Source organism: Giraffa tippelskirchi, chromosome 1 (assembly GCF_054371585.1).
Source record: "Giraffa tippelskirchi isolate mGirTip1 chromosome 1, T2T-mGirTip1v1.2.pri, whole genome shotgun sequence".
NCBI classification, from domain to species: domain Eukaryota; kingdom Metazoa; phylum Chordata; class Mammalia; order Artiodactyla; family Giraffidae; genus Giraffa; species Giraffa tippelskirchi.
Window position 1 is genome coordinate 167,301,354 of NC_137275.1, and position 22,366 is coordinate 167,323,719.

At 39.4% G+C, this 22,366-nt stretch overlaps 1 protein-coding gene across 4 annotated transcripts in view; it reads left to right on the plus strand.

Annotated features, from left to right (window-relative positions):
• TMC1 (transmembrane channel like 1) overlaps positions 1–22,366 on the plus strand; it is a 390,992-nt gene that overhangs the window by 176,590 nt on the left and 192,036 nt on the right. The gene's annotated exons all lie outside the window — the stretch shown is intronic.

Here is a 22,366-nt window from a genome sequence, read left to right on the forward strand (position 1 = left end):
TTCAAAACAGGGTAATAAGATAGGTGCTGCTGGAAAAAAATTTTTCCATCCAAGGCAAAAACTCATGGACATTGAAAAGAACTGGCATTAGCCTAGACATTTGGAGGAGGGGAAACGTTTTCCTGGGGCACAGATTCTATGCTGAAAGGCTTTATGGAAAGGGAACACTTAATTATAGAATGGGAAGGAAGGAGAAACAGGCTAGACACAAGAAGGGCCCATAAAGAGGGTCTGCTGTGAACAGCTGACTTTTTTGGAGTCCTTAGACTTGGATGAATAAAGCTTGTTTAGCTTTAGATTCTTCTCTCTACCCATGTTGATTCTTCCACAGACATGTCTTTCAAATGGGTCACATCTACTTCCCTCTAATCTAATGTTACTATTTTAGTCTAGGACCACTCTCCTCTTTCCTGAGGTTACTGCCTCAGAATCCTACCTGAGCTCCCAGCATCAAATACTCAGCCATTTCAGCTCCTAATACATTCCACATAATCCAGAGAGATCTAAGATGCAAATCTATCTTGTTGCATCCCTGTCTCAAACCCTTTCATTGCCTCCACTTTGCCCTCCTGGTCCAGTCCTAGCTCTCTACTGTGGGAGCAGAAGTCCCTCTCTGATATCCTCAAGGCTGTTGGCTGTGCTATGAGATTCTCTTTCCTCTTCCCATGATGAGTCTCTATAAACTTTCCCCGAATATATAATAATCCTTGAAGTTTCAGAGAAGATGTCACTTTCCCTGGGAACATTTCCCTGCCTCCTCACTGCAAACATGTTCCTCTGTAAGTTCCAATAGCACCTGGTGATCACTTCATAGTAAGATTTATCACAGTTTCTTGTGATGGTCTGTTCTTGTCTGTATTCTCCACTAGTCTTTAAACTTCTCAAGTATACAGTCTTCTTTGTTCATCATTGTAACTCCTTTCCCTAGAATAGCTTCAGATATTTGACACTTAAAAGAAGTTTGTCCTTCTTTACTTTCTGTGGAAGAAATACATGGTTATTTACCATTACCCATAAAATAGCTCTCCAGCTAAATAAAGACAGTTAAGGTACTGAGGTAGTCTTATTTTGCTTCAAACAATTAATTCTGCCATTTGAATCTTTGTTCATTAATCAGACTTTATCCTGGAGCTCTAAAATTTGATTGTTATCTCCTGGGACAACCCAATTCTAGATTCTGTTTTATTCCATAGATTGAATTTACTCCCGGGCCAAACTCCTGCATCTGTAGCCTGTGAAAATTGAATTTGTGCTTGAAAATCTGTAAGTAGTTGGAAGTGGGGGAGAGGAAGGAGAGGGTATGGGGTTCATATTGGTTATTATTTCTTTGGGAATATTTTTGTAAATCCTGAGAAATGTTGAGAATCTCCCAGATAAAAATGGTTTAGATTTCGTAGTCAGCTCCTTTTCTCAAATTTACTGCTTCCTCCTGCACTTGTTCTCAAACTACAAAGCTGAACTTCCTTCTTCAACATGTTCCCCTCTGACCAACACTCAGTCACATAGCTTCATCTGAGGAGAAAATATATTCCCTGGTACAAAAAAAGTAGGAACTCTTACTTTAACCGTATTTCTTATACTTCTATCTCTGTCTAAAACCTCCCCTTTCCAGTAAAAGTGGAAGCTAGATTAGAGCTGTATTCTAGTATGGATATGATCAGAACAAAATAAAGCAAGAGGACTGATTCAAGTATAGAAGCTTACTATACCGTATGATTCAATTATTATAGATAATTATTGCTTAAGTACAATATTCTTAACCTGCATTCATAAGTGTTTTAGGTCATTGGAAATTTGTTCATTTTTCATCATTATGTAGTACCTGTTAGCTCAGTGGATTCTAAAACGGTTGTCTAGCCTTCTGACTCAAGATGATGGACTAAACATTTGTATTGACTAATTGTGCTGCCATGCACCTCCCTGAAATGAAAGTGTAGATGTACAAAATGAAATAAACTTGTAAAACAAAGGAAAGAAAAGAGACCTTATCCGCAAATAAGAGATTTAAAAATATTTTAGAAAATGAAAGGTCAATTAAATAATAGAATATAGAAGTATCAGACATGTTTGGAAAACCAACAGCATTAATAAGACAATCCCCACAAAACCAAATCGACCCTTGTAGAATAATGAAACTAAGAGCACAGTACAGTGAAAAAAAGTGTCAACAAATGTGTGTGTGTGTGTGTGTGTGTGTGTGTGTGTTTGAGTATATATGGATAAGAACCAGGAGAATCTTCATAAGGAAAGTGCCAGACTGAGCTTGTGGAAAAAGCAGATGAACTGTTCTCCAGGTGGATAGGGGCAGGGCATTTTGTACAGAGGAAGCCAGATAAACAAAACACAGAGGGAAGTACAGGAGACTACAGGTAACTGCAGAGAAATTATAGGGCTGACATGCATAGAAAGAGGTCAGCTTGCTGAGACAGATAGGGGTTAGTTCATGAGGTGCTCCAGACTTTTGAAGCCATCCTAAAGAGTTGGCATTTGATCTTGTCAGTAAGGAGAAGCAAACACTTTGGTGGAGGTGTTTAATTGAGGAAAGGATTTATATGATCAAATATTCTTCAGGTTGATTGCCATGAGTTCTGTTTGTTAGATGGATTCCAAAGGTTAAGTCCAGAAGCATGAAAAAGAACCAATCAATGAGAGAGCTTGAACTAAGGTGGTAGCATCGGGATAGGATTGGACTTAGTGAGCCTAGTGGCAACATTTATCTAGACAGAGAATACAGGATGAGGGGCAGATTTCAGAGGAACATAATGAGTCCCTTTTTAGTTCTTTGTGAATGTTCAGAAATGGCAGCTGGTGTTGCATAATTGCAAAATTAGGGCTTAGCTAGTTACTGGCTTCTAAGAACATAAATGCATTCCTTTTTCCTCTGGCCTACTCTTTGAAAAATGACGCCAAAGGGTGGGTCTCAAAGGGTATTTTTTTGAATAAGGACCTAAATGTAAGTTTCTTTACATCTTTCTTTACCTGCTCTGCCGCTTCTTGACATTTTGGATGGTTGTTTTGATTACAAAGTTAATTCATGATCATGGCAAAAGTTCAGGCAAAACAAAAGTGTAGAAACTACAGAGTAAAACCCCTGAAGTAACTTCCCACAGACAGCTAAAACTGACAGTTTAGTCTAGTCTTCTAGATTTTTTAGTGTATATTTTTTTATTTTATCATGCATTACATTTTGTCAACTCTTGCTATCATACTGTTTTTTATTTCATTTCTTTCATCTTTAATTAGAAATATTTCAATTTTACAGAAAAGTAAATAGAATAACATCTATATACTCTGAACTTAGATTTAAGAGAAATCAACACATTTCCAAATCTTTTCTGTAAGTAAAATTTCAATATAGCCAAACCACCCAACTGTAATCACTTCTCCCTTGCTCCTTCTCTCTCTCTCACTCTCTCTCTTATTATTATTTACATTAAATGTTTAAACTTATGGTATCATACTGTATGTATCCTTTTACAATTTGCTTGCTTTATTTTTTAAAAAATTTTTATTGGAGTATAGTTGATTTACAATGTTGTGTTAGTTTCTGGTATATAGCGAAGTGAATCATATATATGTATATATCTCAACTGTTTTTTTTAGATTCATTTCCCATGTAGGGCTGTTACAGAGAATTGAGTAGAGTTTCCTGTGCTATACAGCAGGTTCTTGTTAGTTATCTATTTTATATATAGTAGTGTGTATATGTCAGTCCCAAGCTCCCAAGTTATCCTTATCCCCTGGTAACCATAAGTTTGTTTTCTACATCTGTGACTCTACTCCTGTTTTATAAATAAGTTCATTTGTACCCCCTGTTTTAGTTTCCACATACAAGCAATATCCTATGATGTTTGTCTTTCTGTGTCTGACTTACTTCACTCAGTATGGTCCATCAAGTTGCTTCAATTTTCTTTCTTTAAATGCAACATTATATTTTTTGAGATTTATCATGTAGATTCATTTTACTCTTTAAAATCTACTCTATGATACAGAATTTTACTTTTCTGATAATACAATGAGAATAGCACTATATTATCAACAATACTGTAAAGTATATCCTTGAACACCTCTGCTTGTATGAATATGAAAGGCTTTCACAGAAGTGAGACTATGGGAGGTACCCATACTCAGAGAGTGACAGATAACTTTCCAAAGGGGCAATGCCAGTTTATATTACCACCAGCCATTGGTACACTTTCCTGATTCCTTTCATTCCTTGCCAATGCTTGCTTTTTTTTAGATTTAAAATTTTTGTCAGTCATGTTGAGTACAAAATGGTATCTGTGATGGTAGTTAATTTTATGTGTCAACTTGTCTGGGTCATACCCAGATATTTGTATAAACATTGTCTGTGTCTGTGAAGGTGTTTCTGGATGAGATTAACATTTGAACTGGTAAAGTGAGTAAATTTCCTCCGTCAGTGGGGGTAGGTCTCATCCAACTCATTGAAAGCCTGAATGGAACAAGCAAGGAGAAGGAAAAATTCTCTCTTCCTGCAAGTCTTTGAGTGGGGACTGGGATCTTCTCTTGCCTTCACAATAGGACCTGGACTAAAACTTTTACCATTGACTCTCTTGGTTCTCAGGCCTTCTGACTTAGACTGCAACCTTACATGGGTTTCTCCTGAGTCTCTGGCTTGCTGGGTATAGAGCTTGGGACTTTTTGGCCTCCATGATTCATAAGCCAATTCTTTATAATATGTCTGTATCTGTATCTATCTATCTACCATATCCTATCAGTTCTGTTTCTCTAGAGAACCCAGACTAATACAGTATCTCATCGTTGTTTAAATAGGCATTTCCCTTGATAACTAGTAAGGTTGGATATTTTTTTCTCACATGTTTATGAGCCATTTGGATTTTCTCTCTGATGAATTTTCTGTTCATATACTTTGCCCACTTTATATGTGTCTAGTCACAGCCCATTCAGCTGTTCTCTCCCTCAGATACTTAACTTTAGGGACATCCTTTCCAACTTCACCCTCTGTGGTGGTGTGTTAGTTGCCAAGATGTGTCTGACTCTGTCACCCTCTACACCTACAACTTTAAATTTCTTATCCGTTTAAATATAAGTTGAAGGAAAGGATGGCTAATTCCGAATAAAGAAGGGTTATGTGGGCTGATGAGCAGTGTGTCCTTCTGTAAATAAGGGGTTTAGAATAAGAGAAGGTAGAATGAATGTGCAGCCTCAAAATCTGCCACTGAAGAATGGTCTCAGAGAACATGGTGACATTGGCCTGCTGTGCTAGCGTTTCCTACCCACCACGGTGATTCAGTGCTGTGTGTGGACTTTGGAAGAGAACACACCTCCCTTTAAGCTGTTAAGGAATCAGGTAATAGTTTTTTGAAGTGGCTGGTCTTGTTCTTCTTTGTATGGTTTATAATGATCCTAAATCACTCTGAGGAAAAAAAAAATCTCATTCACTTCATACTCTTTAATTAAGATGTCTGTTTTAGCAACATTTTAGTGGTATTTGGGTCAAATGTCTACTTTTCAGAATGTCTTCCTTTCTCTGCCTTTTTTTTTTTTTTCAGTTTTCATTATTTCATTAGGCTATAACCATGTTCTGTGTTCTGCATGGGTGTTCCTTGGAAACAAACAATTTTTGAGATGGCAGGATTGGGACTAGTAAAAGAGAACAGGAAGATCCTTGAGCAGAGTCTCCTCCGGAACAGATGGTTAAGGAACATAGACAGGGAAGTGTGCTCAGTGACCTTTATTTAATGGGATGTCCAGGCCACTGGATGCTCCAGTGTGGGTGGCCATCCTAACTGACCCTGTGGTTCTAGAATTGCTATAATGATATCAGGGATGCAACACAAAGATCTAAGTATGCTGCAGAGACTGCTTGCACAACAGAGGCTGTATACTTCTCCAGTTGAAAATTTTCCTTTGCCATAGTCCTAGTCAAACCAGATTGAAATGATCCAATTTCAAAAAATGTTTCCTTTTATAAAAGGCATTTCATATCACTCTTCTCTCCAATAATAAATATGGAATCAGTTTTGAAACTTGACTGGAAACCTTACCCATCCACAGGGAGGTTGTGAAAGGTTACTGGTAACCAGAGGAAGCCCAGACTAATATAAGGTGCCATGTTTATTCAAGGTGTTCAGTCGCACAGTAGCCCCATGGACTGTAGCATGCAAGGCTCCTCTGTCCATGGAATTTTCCAGGCAAGAATACTTGAGTGGGTTGCCATTTCCTTCTCCAGGTGATTCAAGGTGGATATTGGTTATTTCCTTGTCACTTTCTATACCTATCCTTGCTCTGGGGTTATGAGGGTTACGATGTATGCCAAAGGCAAAACTTAGTAAATCAACTCCTGTGAGAAGTATTCTCTTCTCACTCTTCCTACAGTCCCCATATACTCTCACATCTTCCTGTGTGTTAATCAGGGTTTTCCAGAGAAACAGAAATATTAGGATGTGTAGAACTATATGTAAGAGGAGATTTATTGTAAAAATTGGCTCACACAATTAAGGAGGCCAAAAAGTCCCACAGTCGCCTGCAAAGTTTAGAGTCAGGAAAGCCAGTGGTGCAATTCATTCAGAGTCTGAAGGCCTCAGAACCAGGGGAACCGACCTGTGAGGGCAGTAGAAGATGGATGTCGCAGTTCAAACAGAGATCAATTTCACCCTTCCATTTTTTTTATTCTCTTGAGGCTGTCAACAGGTTGGATGATGCCCACCTGTATTGGTAAAGGCAGTCTTCTTTACTTAGTCAACTGACTGAAATACTGACCTGGAAACACCCTTACAGAACACCCAGAAATAATATCTTACCAGCTATATTGGCATCCTTTAGTCCATTCAAGTTGACATATAAAATTAGCCATCACACTGTATTTGCCCCCACTGTTAGAATTACTCACTCATTATAACTGTTCACTTATCTGTCTCCATCATAGAGCTTAGACTTCAGACTCCTAGAAAGGTAGGGCCAGTGCTGTCTGTTTGATCTCCCAGATCATGCCCCCTTATACTTGTGGGATGATTTTAGTGGCTAGAATTGAGTGTGGGGAGAGAATTCAACTGCCAACTGTCATGAAGCTTTTATACTTCTTTTGGCTAGGCTTCCCTCCCAACCCCCGCCCTGACCTCCCTTTTACCTCCATCTTTCTGCTTAAAGGGAGATAAATAATGCTACACTTGTACAGTGGGTTTACATGTATTGTCTCATTCATATTATTATTCCATAATAGTAGATGAAGTTTAAAAACTAAATACCATGTTCTTAAATTTGCAAATGTCTGGAACAAGAATTGGGAACAATGACAATTGTTGAGCTTGTTATTTTGAGCTTCCCAGAAGGTAATAACTATGGGGATTTTGTGGACATCTGAGAGAAGTGTATGCACAGATGGTTTGCCTTCTACTGGCCCATTTTGCCCAGAAGGCAACACTAACTGAAACAAAGGAGCCTTATACCAGAAGGATACAGGGTCACAGCCTTCAGGGTGGCCCTGACTCCTTGCTCTGGTCTCTCTCTCTCTCTTTCTCTCTCTCTGGTCTGTTCTATACTGCTCATCTTATTACTTCATAATCTGGGACTTGGGACATTTTTCTTCTCTGGACTGGAAATGACAGAGCTGTCAAGCATTAGTTTCTGGTTGGTATCTCTGAGTCAGGTAAGAGAGCTGGAGTGATTAAAACTGGGCTCATATATATCCTCCCAACAGCCAAACAAGCATTTGGAAGTAGAAGAAGAACTTGTTAGGGGAAGACACCCAGGAGAATGTTTTCTGTGGTAAAGTCAGTGAAAAGCAGATTTCCTTTGTGCTTAAAGAGATGGCACCATTGGGCAGGAGCCCTGTGGCAGAATCTCCATTAAGATGTCAAAGTAAACTGTATGAAATTGCTTCTAGAAAGCAGCTCAGATGAAAAAGTCCAGCATCATAGGACAAGAACTGTGATCACGGTGAGCTCTGACAACTATAATATAGTTGGCCAAGAGGGGAAAAATACACTTGAACTCTGAGGAGGCCCATGATATCTTGGATAATCTCAGCCAAATGTGTCATGGTCTTTTCTTTCTCTCTTCCCTCTCCCTTTCCTCCTCCTGCTCCTCTTTTCCTTTCCGACCTCTTTATCTAGACCTTCTTCCTTCTGTTCTTTCCCTTCCCTCCTCTATCTTTGCTAATCATTCCTTCCTCTTCTCCTTCAAAAGCTCTGTGCCGCTTTACATCAACAAACGTGTACCAAACTAGTGCTTGTGCCAATTACCATGCCAAGAGCTGGGGTATCAGGGTGAATCACTTCCATTTCCTGCCCAGCACCATGGGATAATTTCGCAATTGTCAAAGGAAGGGTTTTGCTCAGCCCTTTCCCGCATCCCAAACTTCTATTTCCTGGAACATGTTCCACTCACCAGCCTTGGCATTCTTAATACATAATATGGGCAACTGGGATTTTTCTCAATCTTATCAAAATTATCCTCAGAAAAACTTGTTTTTTATTGATGTATAGCATATATTATAAGGGTAAATGTGCTTATTGTACAACTTGTTTCTAATCAAGTCCGTGGGGTACAGCCTCCAACTGCTCCTTTTCCAGTAACATCTCTGCCCATTTCTCTCTTCTTAGAAATTCTGGAACTGACATTGTTCCTGCCCTCAGGTAGCTTGCCACCTAGGGGAGCAAAATTTAGATTAATTGCTTTAAAATTCTTTGATCACTCTGATAATTGATAGGACTAGCTGACACAACTGATTTAGAAATGCTCAATTTAGCAGACTGTTGTGCTTGGGCCCCAGGGGAGGATGAAGCAGAGGAACAAGAAGCCAATTCTCAGGGCACTCACTAGGATTGCGTAACAGGGAGAAGCATCAGTTAACACGGGTTCTCGCCAGAACACCCATAATGCCTCCATTTCCAGCCAGAGCAGAAACAGTTCATTCTGTAAATAAAAAATAGCTTAGTTTCTATCGCAGTCTGATTGAGATCAGCCAACTTGTAGGCAAGGAGCATGACTCTTTCTTGCTAAAGCTTTTGGCAAACTCTTTTCAGCTTTATGCAAGAGATTAGGTTAACTCTTGCAAAACTGGTTCACCAGGAACAATGACTAAGTGGATTTTTTTAGTATCTGGCATATTATGTCTGAGGGACTATAAACATATTTACAAGCTGGAGTTTCAAGGGAGGGGAGTATTAGCTTGCTGGAAAACAAGCCAACTGCATTATGGACCTACACCCAGCCAGGAGGCTGTTTTATCTTCACTTCTTGTACTTTTATTTTATTTCTCAAGGACTTTATGTCATTTTTTCTTTAACACTAAGGATTTCTCTCTCCCCTGTTCTTATTGTGAATGGGAGTGTCTGTTGTATATGTGTGTATCTCTCTACGAGGGGGTGGAGAATCCTGGGCAGATGTGTTCATGTTATTAAATGTATATCTGTTTATTAATCTCTCAGTGACAAAAGGCAGTCGACAAACAGGTGATGCTCTTATCCCTCCCCTTTTGCAGATGGTGAATCTGAAAGCCAAGAGAAGTTTTCTTTCAAACAGGAAGTGTTTTGGAGTTTGAACAACTTTGCATTTAGACAGTGCAGCTTTCGGTTCCAGATCTTGGCTGTGGGGCAAGCAGAGGGTGTGTCAACTGCAGACTTTGCCCCAGGGCAGTGTTTCCTGCTTATGTTCCCTGGAGTCACTGACAGGAGGGATGCTACCAACAAATTGATTGAAATAAGGATTTCCAATGAGGGAACTTTCTTGAAGTATAAAATATACTACTGTGCTTTGGGCATAGTAAAGAATGAGCTATAGTATATGTCATTTTTCATATTTATTATTGAAACCACATCACCTCCAGTGTTTCTCTAAGCCTAGCATTCTGAGAAACACTTTAGCAGTGCCCCAGGGCATATGAAAGGAATGGAATGAGCGAGGAATCGCAGAATAGAAAGCTAACCCATCATAGTTCCTGTTGGTCAGTAGATGGTTTTCCACTTTTCACCACTGGAATTGATCTGAGGAGAGTAGACCGAATTGGGGACTCCTGTTTGAGGATACAGGGCCTCTGGAATTTTCCCTGTTCCTTTATACTTTGCTCTACCATGTTCACTTTGAAAAAATCAACATATTCCATTTGACTACAGAACCACACCTTTCTGCAGAGTGAGGGGTTTTAACCACACATATATTTAGTTGTTATTTATCATCTGTTATTTTGTCTTTTTGAAATTTCAAGTCAAATTCTGGTAAACCTAGGCACATACTTAAACTGATCCTTTTACCACTCTCCTTTCTTCTCTGCAAGCTGCTTTCTCCGGTTTCTTCTAACTCATTACTGCCCTTGAATCGACAGCCTCATCTTCCCAGTTCCCTGTATCATCTGCTTGGTCTCTGCTGTCCAGTTCTCTGCCTTGGAAATCGCAGACTCACATTTCTATGTGTTTGTGGTCTCAACTCTGACTGGCCTCAGAATCCCCCAGTGTCCATGCCAGTTCTCCTGACATCCACCCAGTCTTTTGACTCAAGGATGAGGCCCAGAATTCTCCACATCTAAATGATACATACCCCAGTGGATTCTGATGCTCACCTCAGATTGAGAAACACTGCTCTAGGTTCTGGGCACATAGTCCCCTATCTTTTTTCCTGGAGCTCCTCCTGGATCATGATTCCATTTCCCCTTCCTCTGTCCTCAGAAGGGATAACAATGGAAATATTTGTAAAGTTTCTACTAGGTCTGAGGTGCTTGAAATATGTTGCTTCATTTAATCCTCACAATACTCTTCTGGAGTGTATATCATTATCTTTAAGGATGAGGAAACCAAGATTCAGAGGATCTGGGTAATTTTCCCAAAGTGCACAATTAGGAAATAATAGAGCGGTAGTTCAGACCATCACGTGTCAGCATCTACAGCCTTACTACTTAAAATATGTCATTCCTGGATCAGCAGAATCAGTGTACTCTGGGATCTTGCTAGATATTTAAATATCTGGATGTCATCTCAGGCCTACTAAAACAGTTTCTTTGGGTGTGGGGTTTAGAAATCTATATTTTATAAAGCCCCTCAAGTGATTTTGATGTACCCTAAGAAGCACCATCCCTAGATCATCAGGCATTCTATCAGATCCAGACCTTTAAATCTATTTCTCACTTCCACTGTGTAGTCATAAGGGATTTGATTTAGGTCATACCCGAATGGTCTAGTGGTTTTCTCCATTTTCTTCAATTTCAGTCTGAATTTGGCAATAAGGATTTCATGATCTGAGCCACAGTAAACTCCGGGTCTTGTTTTTGCTGACTGTATAGAGCTTCTCCATTTTTGGCTACAAAGAATATAATCAATCTGATTTCGGTGTTGACCATCTGGTGATGTCCCTGTGTAGAGTCTTCTCTTGTGTTACTGGAAGAGGGTGTTTGCTATGATCAGTACGTTCTCTTGGCAGAACTCAATTTGCCTTTGCCCTGCTTCATTCTGTACTCCAAGGCCAAATTTGCCTGTTACTCCAGGTGTTTCTTGACTTCCTACTTTTGCATTCCAGTCCCCTATAATGAAAAGGACATCTTTTTTGAGTGTTAGTTCTAAAAGGTCTTGTACATCTTCATAGAACCATTCAACTTCAGCTTCTTCAGCATTACTGGTTGGGGCATAGGCTTGGATTACCATGATATTTAATGGTTTGCCTTGGAAACGAACAGAGATCATTCTGTCATTTTTGAGATTGCATCCAAGTACTGCATTTCGGACTCTTTTGTTCACCATGATGGCTACTCCATTTCTTCTAAGGGATTCCTGCCCAGAGTAGTAGATATAATGGTCATCTGAGTTAAATTCACCCATTCCAGTCCATCTTAGTTCACTGATTCCTAGAATGTCAATGTTCACTCTTGCCATCTCCTGTTTGACCACTTCCAATTTGCCTTGATGCATGGACCTAACATTCCAGGTTCCTATGCAATATTGCTCTTTACAGCATCGAATCTTGCTTCAATCGCCAGTCCCATTCACAACTGGGTGTTGTTTTTGTTTTGGCTCCATCGCTTCATTCTTTCTGGAGTTATTTCTCCACTGATCTCCAGTAGCATATGATCTCCAGTAGCATATGATCTCCACTAGACCATTCAAGTATGACCTAAATCAAATCTCTTACGACTATGCAGGGGAAGTGAGAAGTAGATTTAACGGACTAGATCTGATAGACAGAGTGCCTGATGAACTATGGATGGAGGTTCGTGACATTGTACAGGAGACAGGAATCAAGACCATCCCTAAGAAAAAGAAATGCAAAAAAGCAAAATGGCTGTCTGAGGAGGCCTTACAGTTAGCTGGGAAGAGAAGAGAAGCAAAAAGCAAAGGAGAAAAGGAAAGATATTCCCATCTGAATGCAGAGTTCCAAAGAATAGCAAGGAGAGATAAGAAAGCCTTCCTCAACGCAAGTGATCAACGCAAAGAAATAGAGGAAAACAATAGAATGGGAAAGACTAGAGATCTCTTCAAGAAAATTAGAGATACCAAGGAAACATTTCATGCAAAGATGGGCTCAATAAAGGACAGAAATGGTAGGAACCTAACAGAAGCAGAAGCTATTAAGAAGAGGTGGCAAGAATACACAGAAGAACTGTACAAAAATGATCTTCATGACCCAGATAATCGCAATGGTGTGGTCACTCACCTAGAGCCAGACATCCTGAAATGTGAATTCAAGTGGGCCTTAGAAGCATCACTGTGAACAAAGGTAGTGGAAGTGATGGAATTCCAGTTGAGCTATTTCAAATCCTGAAAGATGACGCTGTGAAACTGCTGCACTCAATATCCCAGCAAACATGGAAAACTCAGCAGTGGCCACAGGACTAGAAAGGTCAGTTTTCATTCCAATCCCAAAGAAAGGCAATACCAAAGAATGCTCAAACTACCACACAATTGCACTCATCTCACACGCTAGTAAAGTAATGCTCAAAATTCTCCAAGCCAGGCTTCAGCAATACCTGAACCACGAACTTCCAGATGTTCCAGCTGGTTTTAGAAAAGGCAGAGGAACCAGAGATCAAACTGCCAACATCCGATGGATCATTGAAAAAGCAAGAGAGTTTCAGGAAAACATCTATTTCTGCTTTATTGACTATGTCAAAGCCTTTGACTGTGTGGATCACAGTAAACTGTGGGAAATTCTGAAAGAGATGGGAATACCAGACCACCTGACCTGCCTCTTGAGAAACCTGTATGCAGGTCAGGAAGCAACAGTTAGAACTGGACATGGAACAACAGACTGGTTCCAAATAGGAAAAGGAGTACGTCAAGGCTGTATATCGTCACCCTGCTTATTTAACTTATATGCAGAGTACATCATGAGAAACGCTGGGCTGGAGGAAGCACAAGCTGGAATCAAGATTTCCGGGAGAAATATCAATAACCTCAGATATGCAGATGACACCACCCTTATGGCAGAAAGTGAAGAAGAACTAAAGAGCCTCTTGATGAAAGTGAAAGAGGAGAGTGAAAAAATTGGCTTAAAGCTCAACATTCAGAAAACTAAGATCATGGCATCCGGTCCCGTCACTTCATGGCAGATAGATGGGCAAACAGTGGAAACAGTGTCAGACTTTATTTTTTAGGGCTCCAAAATCACTGCAGATGGTGATTGCAGCCATGAAATTAAAAGACGCTTACTCCTTGGAAGGAAAGTTATAACCACCCTTGACAGCATATTAAAAAGCAGATACAGTACTTTGTCAACAAAGGTCTGTCTAGTCAAGGCTATGGTTTTTGCAGTAGTCATGTATGGATGTGAGAGTTGGACTATAAAGAAAGCTGAGCGCCAAAGAATTGATGCTTTTGAACTGCGGTGTTGGAGAAGACTCTTGAGAGTCCCTTGGACTGCAAGGTGATCCAACCAGTCCATCCTAAAGGAGATCAGTCCTGAGTGTTCATTGGAAGGACTGATGCTGAAGCTGAAACTCCAATACTTTGGCCACCTGATGCGAAGAGTTGATTCACTGGAAAAGACCCTGATGCAGGGAAAGATTGAGGACAGGAGGAGAAGGGGATGACAGAGGATGAGATGGCTGGATGGCATCATCGACTCGATGGACATGGGTTTGGGTGGACTCTGGGACTTGGTGATGGACAGGGAGGCCTGGCGTGCTGTGGTTCATGGGGTGGCAAAGAGTCAGACACGACTGTGGGACTGAACTGTAGAAGCACCAACCTAGAGTAACGTTTATTTCCCCATTATATTGTCTGGTGTCTTTTCCCTCATTTCTTGCCTCGAAAGAATTACGTTATTTATTTCCTGGTAATACCACTATCTGCTCACTGTGCAGTCTCACTCGTTTCTTTCTCAATCGGCAGTTTTATTACACCCACCCTTCTCATTTCCTTGACATTCATGGTATCTGACTGAAGAAGCACAGGCCTCCGGCCCGGCTTCAGGTTTTGCCCTGTTTTAACTCAGTCTCTCAATATCTTCCCTTGCACAGTTTAAGGCATTGAAGACACTGACTTCCAGCTCTCTTTTCTAAACTTGAAGTTGCTAATGTACATATGGACACAGGCTACACATGAAGATTTAAGTTTGGTCATATCAACTAGATGCCTCATTAACGTCTGTGCACTACAACTGGAAATCTCTACTAGTGGTAGTCTACTTTAAGTTCGGGTTTCCAGACAGAGAAATGCAAACATCCAGTGGCCTTAGAAGGAAAGTTTCATTTAACATTGAACTGTGTCTCTTCCAAGTGAAGCAAGGGTGGGAAGATTTTTGAATATGGATCTGCTGATAACATGGCAGCTCCTCAGAACTATAATCTCAGTCAGGGGTGGTTTATATCTAAATCAAATCAGAAATGCCCCCATAATGCTCTTCCCTTATTCAGAAGTTTCAGGATGGCAAACACCTCTTGGTATCTCTGCTTCTGCCTACATGTGCAGAAAGTTCAGACAGCTTGGGAAAAGTCTGATTGCTCTAGAAAACATTTTGATTGTAACTTCAAAAGAATTTTTATGCTATTTGGACTATATTTGAAAAATGAATTTACTCCAATATCTTTAACCTCACAAACAATCAATAATGATTGGTGAAAGATTAGCATTTTGGAGTTCAAATTATGTAAAGTTTCTTCAGATGGTTTATGCATCATTGTTATTTATTTATTTTTATTGAAGTTCAGTTCAGTTCAGTCACTCAATCTTGTCCGACTCTTTGCGACCCCATGAATCGCAGCACGCCAGGCCTCCCTGTCCATCACCAACTCTCGGAGTTTACCCAAACCCATGTCCATTGAGTCGGTGATGCCATCCAACCATCTCATCCTCTGTCATCCCCTTCTCCTCCTGCCCTCAATCTTTCCCAATGAGTCAGCTCTTCGCTCAGGTGGCCAAAGTATTGGAGTTTCAGCTTCAACATCAGTCCTTCCAATGAACACCCAGGACTGATCTCCTTTAGGATGGACTGGTTGGATCTCCTTGTAGTCCAAGGGACTCTCAAGAGTCTTCTCCAACACCACAGTTCAAAAGCATCAATTCTTCGGTGCTCAGCTTTCTTCATCGTCCAACTCTCACATCCATACATGACCACTGGAAAAACCATAGCCTTGACTAGATGGACCTTTGTGGACAAAGTAATCTCTCTGCTTTTTAATATGCTGTCTAGGTTGGTCATAACTTCCCTTCCAAGGAGTAAGCGTCTTTTAATTTCATGGCTGCAATCACCATCTGCAGTGATTTTGGAGCCCCCCAAAATAAAGTCAGCCACTGTTTCCACTGCTTCTCCATCTATTTGCCATGAAGTGATGGGACCAGATGCCATGATCTTAGTTTTTTGAATGTTGAGCTTTAAGACAACATTTTCACTCTCCTCTTTCACCTTCATCAAGAGGCTCTTTAGTTCTTCTTCACTTTCTGCCATAAGGGTGGTGTCATCTGCATATCTGAGGTTATTGATATTTCTCCCTGCAATCTTGATTCCAGCTTGTGCTTCCTCCAGCCCAGCGTTTCTCATGATGTACTCTGCATATAAGTTAAATAAGCAGGGTGACGATATACAGCCTTGACGTACTCCTTTTCCTATTTGGAACCAGTCTGTTGTTCCATGTCCAGTTCTAACTGTTGCTTCCTGACCTGCATACAGGTTTCTCAAGAGGCATGTCAGGTGGTCTGGTATTCCCATCTCCTTCAGAATTTCCCACAGTTTATTGTGATCCACACAGTCAAAGGCTTTGACATAGTCAATAAAGCAGAAATAGATGTTTTTCTGAAACTCTCTTGCTTTTTCAATGATCCATCGGATGTTGGCAGTTTGATCTCTGGTTCCTCTGCCTTTTCTAAAACCAGCTTGAACATCTGGAAGTTCGTGGTTCAGGTATTGCTGAAGCCTGGCTTGGAGAATTTTGAGCATTACTTTACTAGCGTGTGAGATGAGTGCAATTGTGTGGTAGTTTGAGCATTCTTTGGTATTGCCTTTCTTTGGGATTGGAATGAAAACTGACCTTTTCTAGTCCTGTGGCCACTGCTGAGTTTTCCATATTTGCTGGCATATTGAGTACAGCACTTTCACAGCATCATCTTTCAGGATTTGAAATAGCTCAACTGGAATTCCATCACCTCCACTAGCTTTGTTCACAGTGATGCTTCCTAAGGCCCACTTGAATTCACATTTCAGGATGTCTGGCTCTAGGTGAGTGTGAGTGATCACACCATTGTGATTATCTGGGTCATGAAGATCTTTTTTGTACAGTTCTTCTGTGTATTCTTGCCACTTCTTCTTAATATCTTCTGTTTCTGTTAGTTCCTACCATTTCTGTCCTTTATTGAGCCCATCTTTACATGAAATGTTCCCTTGGTATCTCTAATTTTCTTGAGAGTTGATTATAAATGAATTCATATTAACTTCTTGTGTATCTGCCCTGGTGACTCAGACCGTAAAGCCTCTTCCTGCAACGCGGGAGACCCAGGTTCAATCCCTGCGTCAGGAAGATCCCCTGGAGAAGGAAATCGCAACCCACTCCAGTTCCCTTGCCTGGAAAATTCCATGGACTCAGGAGCCTGGTAGGCTACAGTCCATGGGGTCGCAAAGAGTCGGACACGACTGAGCGACTTCACTTTTCACTTTCATGTGTACCACAGTGATTCAATATTTTTATAGATTAGACTCCATTTAAAGCTATTACAAAATAATGTCTCTATTTCCTTGTGCTATACAATATATCCTTGCTGCTTATCTATTTTATACATAGTGATTTTATCTCTTAATCTCATACTCCTGTACATCCCCTCTTCCTACTGCTAACTGCTAGTTTGTTCTCTGTATCTGTAATGCATCATTATTAGGTAGAATAAGACAAAATAGAAAGTTGACAGGGAAAACATAGTTTAGGGATCTTTAGTTATTTTTCTTCAGTTACTTTTAGCTTCCCAGATTGCTTCTTCAATACCACCTTTCACAAGAATATTCCATGAATAAATATTAGGTTATGTCCCCGGCCATCTGTAATGGTCATGTTATTCTGTTCAGTGGCTTGTTCATGGAATTGTATCCTAACTGGAATTGCAGTTGATACTTCAAGATGCATAGGATACATTTATATCTTTCTTCTTTGTTTCTAAATATTTCTCACTGGGTTAGAGCTTCTAGCCATGAGTACTCTTGAGTCAGCTTAATTACTAAAAGAAGAATTATAGTTTTACCATATAGTGACCTTGCAAGAAGTGTTAATGCAGCTTGGTTTCAAATTCTGTTCACATTTAAATGTATTTTTTGATATATTTTGTTAAGCAGTTTTTTTGCCTTCTTACTGCCACTGTTTTTCCTGAGCATAGAACTCTATACCTAAACTTAATAATGATGAGTTACACAAAAGTCTTGTTATTTTTATTAGTAACTGTTTTGGGGGTAAGCACTCCACATCTCACATTCTTATATTCCATAGCACTGTAAATAAGTCTGAATTTTTTTCCCTTGGGTTAAGAGACAATTTTGGAGATAACTGGCAGAAAACAAAATTAGTGAAACAGTGCTATCAATTTTCATGTTGAATAATTTTTGAGAGAATGATGGCATCTTATAGTAAACAATAAACATGCAAGGATTTGTAAAAGTTGGCAAACTGCAAGAAAAACATATTTAGAAAATTGTGCTATGATTTAATGTTCTGACTATATACAGCTTATTTTTTTTTCTTTTCTAAATGTTTAAAATGAAATTTAAAGCACAGTTGATCTTGGCTTGTGTAGGCAGTCTGTATATTAACTGGGGATTTAGTTAATATCCAAAAGCTGATCTGCTTCTGACAGTGAGACCCAAATAGTCCCCTTGGAAGTTTCCAGAGAGATTGATTAACCTTTTTAAGTCTCTTTCCCCTCTTGTTGGCCTCTGCCTTATTTAGTTGTGTGCAAATTTGCTACATTAAATCTTGATTGTATAGAATTGCTACCTTGATGTATGGGGGGAAAGAAAACTTAATAAAACCGTTGATTTGGAAAATCTTGAATTTTTCATATTAGATTTTTTGAAGGGCAATTATTTAAATTTATTTCTGTTTTAACAGTAAAAGACCCTGATGCTGGGAAGGATTGAAAGCAGGAGGAAAACGGAGCAGCAGAGGATGAGATGGTTAGAAAGCATCACCAATTCAATGGACATGAGTCTGAGCAAACTCCGGGAGATAGTGAACAACAGGGAAGCCTGGCAAGCTGGAGTCAGTGGGGTCACAAAGAGTTGGACACGACTTAGCAACTGAACAATGACAAAATGGCATACTGATTAAATGTAGATTTGTTCAGTATGCTTTTTCAGTGTTTTACTTCTTAAACCTCAGACTAAACCTCAGAAATATTGAGTCAATGATCTCTAATTCCCTGTTCAAAATTTCCACAAAGCAGAAACCTAAATGTCTCCTTTGTTACGACAAACAAAACCAATAACAACATCAAAATTTTTAAACTTCTAGGATTTTGTGTTAGGTGTTACATGAGTTTTACTTATTAGATATGTTCTAATAATCTTTGTTATTAAAGAGCAGATAAATTAACTTCACTACTTTAAGCTTTTTGGCTCTGCCTCTTGCCACATGACTTCATTAGCAGTCTAAGAACAAATTATGCATCAGAATTTCAAATAAGAGTCCTTGTTTGCCTATTTAATATACCCTATGAGAAATATTATATGAGACCTTTTATTTTAGAACTAAGTGCTAGGAAAATTTTACTTTCCTCAAGAAATGGCATTTTTTATTTTTTCCTTCTGAATAATGAGATCCATGTAAGTGAACGTATTTTCCTTTGTGCTTTGGCTGCCAGGAAGCTCAGAACCAAACCTGTAGCCCAACTTCTATGGCTGGGTAAGGATCTATGGCCCACATAGCTGGGCTCTTGATATTGATCTTCAGTCTTGACTTTTGCTGACAAAATGTGGCACTATAAAAAGATTGTAAAAGTTCTACAGGCTATCTGAAATTATGATAGATTAAAGTAGTCTACCAATAAACCCATCAATTAGTTGTTTAAAAAATAATGCAGTTATTGTAGGGAGAAGAATTTGTGAATGATCTTTAGATTCATAGTCCAGAATGAATCTCATATCATTTCAGTATACATTTCATGTGCATTTACCATGTGCCAGACAAATGTGTTCCTGGCAGGGTAGTTTCTAAATGTTAACAGAGTTACATTTCTCAAAGATCTTTAGAGACTCTAGAAGGAGAGACAAATACAAATTAAGTAAGGCTAAATGAGATAGGTATTGAATAGCAATAAAGTTTTGATATGAGGGTACAGGGAAAGGGACAGTTTATTCTCCAACGGCTTAAAAGATAGACATTTTTCAAAGGCAAAAAACTGAGATCATTTCAATTCAAGGAGGTTGTATGAATAAAGCATAATGCCACTAAATTGCAATGAGTAATGACAAAATGATGTTGTTACAGAATATTATTAATAGCCACAGATTATCATTAATACTGCTCCTTGAGGAAGATAAGTTTATATAGAGATGGGTAGAATTTTTTAAAGGGGACTTCTGCGAATTTCACTACACTAGACTTTATCACATGCAGTTCAGTTGAAAAATTGTATTTCTCCTAACAGACTCACAGACTTAAGAGAACAAACTTATGGTTCCCAAAGAAAGGGGAAGGGGGGAAGGGATAGTTAGGAAGTTGGGACAGACACATACACACTGCTATTTTAAAATGGATAACCAACAAGGACCTACTATATAGCACAGGGAACTCTGCTCAATATTATGTAACAACCTAAATGGGGAAAGAATTTGAAAAAGAACAGATACACACACACACACACACACATATATCTGAGTCACTGAAGCTAATATAACATTATAAATCAACTACACTGCAATATAAAATAAAAACTAAAAAAAAAAAGAGTAATAGACATTGTACTTCTCTTTTTTCTGGATAGAGGAGTATCTCTAATACCTATCAATCATAATTGGGGCTATTTCTGAGTTGACAGTAACAATAAAGAGAGGAAGCAAATGAGGAAAGGAGAAGACAGTAGACATCAGAAAAAGGAAGGGAAAAATGATGACAGGGATTAACTGTATTTTCCTGAAGTGGAGACAGCACATGAGAATAAAGGGTATGTGAAAGTTTTAAAGATAAAGAGTTTCTCAGGATTAGAACTGACCAAAATAGAGAATGCTAAAGATACTATGGAATATGGGGATTTCTTGGGAAGAATGGCTGTGAAAAATTATTGGATCAGATTGTTCATCTGTTAGGGTCGAACATGGTGGCAATTTGACAAAGAACATAGTTTGATACAGGTAAGCCATCAAGCTTAGGATGTGTGTTGTGTAGGGATGGGGCAGTGGGTTGGAGCACAGGTGGGCAGAGAGGAGAAATCACGTATCCTTTACCATATATTAATGCTGGGTTCTGCTGACCATGTCACCATCTGAACTGGTTGGTAACTAATTTATAACAAGAAGAGTTGCTTCATCATAACCAGAGGGAAATTTCATAAGCAGAAATTACAGTGATTCCTACTGGCTGGGTGCTTTCAGAAACAATTTACACAAGGGCTGATTTTGACATGCACTGATGTATACAGTTTAGCTGGTGTTTTACATGGAAACTGTAATAAACCATTCTAACTTGTGCTTAATTTATATAGATTAGAGAGTTCCACAGGCCCACACATTAATGCTTGGGGATTTGGGGTCTTTTAATGGAGGTGCCAGTTTGATTCAGATAAATATCCAATTTTAGGAAATCCAGTTAAAGTTTGCTTGATACAAACCAGACCATCTTATTTTATTTTAATTTACTTTTTATCTACCAAGTTATTTTATTTGGTCAATGTTTGTAATATTAAAAGCTTGGAAACAAATGTCCATCAACAAGGAACTGATTATCTTAAGTGTCTATCCATGAAATTAAATGTGTGCCTTTAAAACAATGAGGCATGTAATGATAGCACACCATCTAAGATGTGTATTTAAATTAAAAAGGAATATGCAGAACAATGTGTAAAGTATGCTAACATATGTGTTCAAAAAGAGATGGCATCCTGTATATACATATCACCTGTATATGCCTAGTGTTCCTCTGGAAGACCACTAATTAGAGAGACTAAAGACAGTGGCTGGCCTGGAAGGGAATGAGGGGCTGAGGGTAGGAAAGAGACTTAACTTTTCACTGTTCCTTTTCAAATTAGTCAGTCTTAACCTGAGTTTCTTTTAACTTGAGTTTCTTACTCTTATCTAGGGGGCTTAAATTAGCTTTCCATCTCTTTCCAAGATTCAGGGCAAAGAGACTCACTGTGTCATCATCAGGCAGGAGAACTTTGATTTTCTAGTCCCATTCTATGTATATCTGGATCTGTCCCCCACAACCTGGATCAAAGCATCCCTGGCCTTAGCATGATTTTTGTAAAAGGTTCTTCTTCATCCAGGTGGATGAGAAAGAGTTCCTCCTTCTGCATGGAGATAGCATAGTGAGCAGGGTTGGATGGATCTCATCCATGGCTTATCTCTGAGGTTAGGTACTGTTGTGAAGTCTGCACACTGCACAACCATTTGTGGTGGCCCTGAACTGTGTCACGTTACTGGGAGAGACTATGAGTTCCAGGTTCCTCACCTGATGAATCACTAACAGAAAACTCAAGCTCTGGGTAGATCATTGCACTTGCCCTAGTTTTCCACCTGCTCTCACAGTCTTCCAGGTGACAGGGTCCAAGGAAGTAATTGTAAGTTGATGTGATGAATGATATGAGTGCTATAGAAGAGAATGTAAAGGGCTTACAAAGAGTGAAGAGGAAGCCACTCTGATGGTGGTAGTTGCATCAGGTGGAGCTGTCTAGGTCAGAGTTTCTCAACCGGAGCCCTCTAAGGACCTCTAGTGAACTACGGAGACGTTTTGGTTGTCTCAACTGGGGGTGAAGGGGCTACTGGCATCACC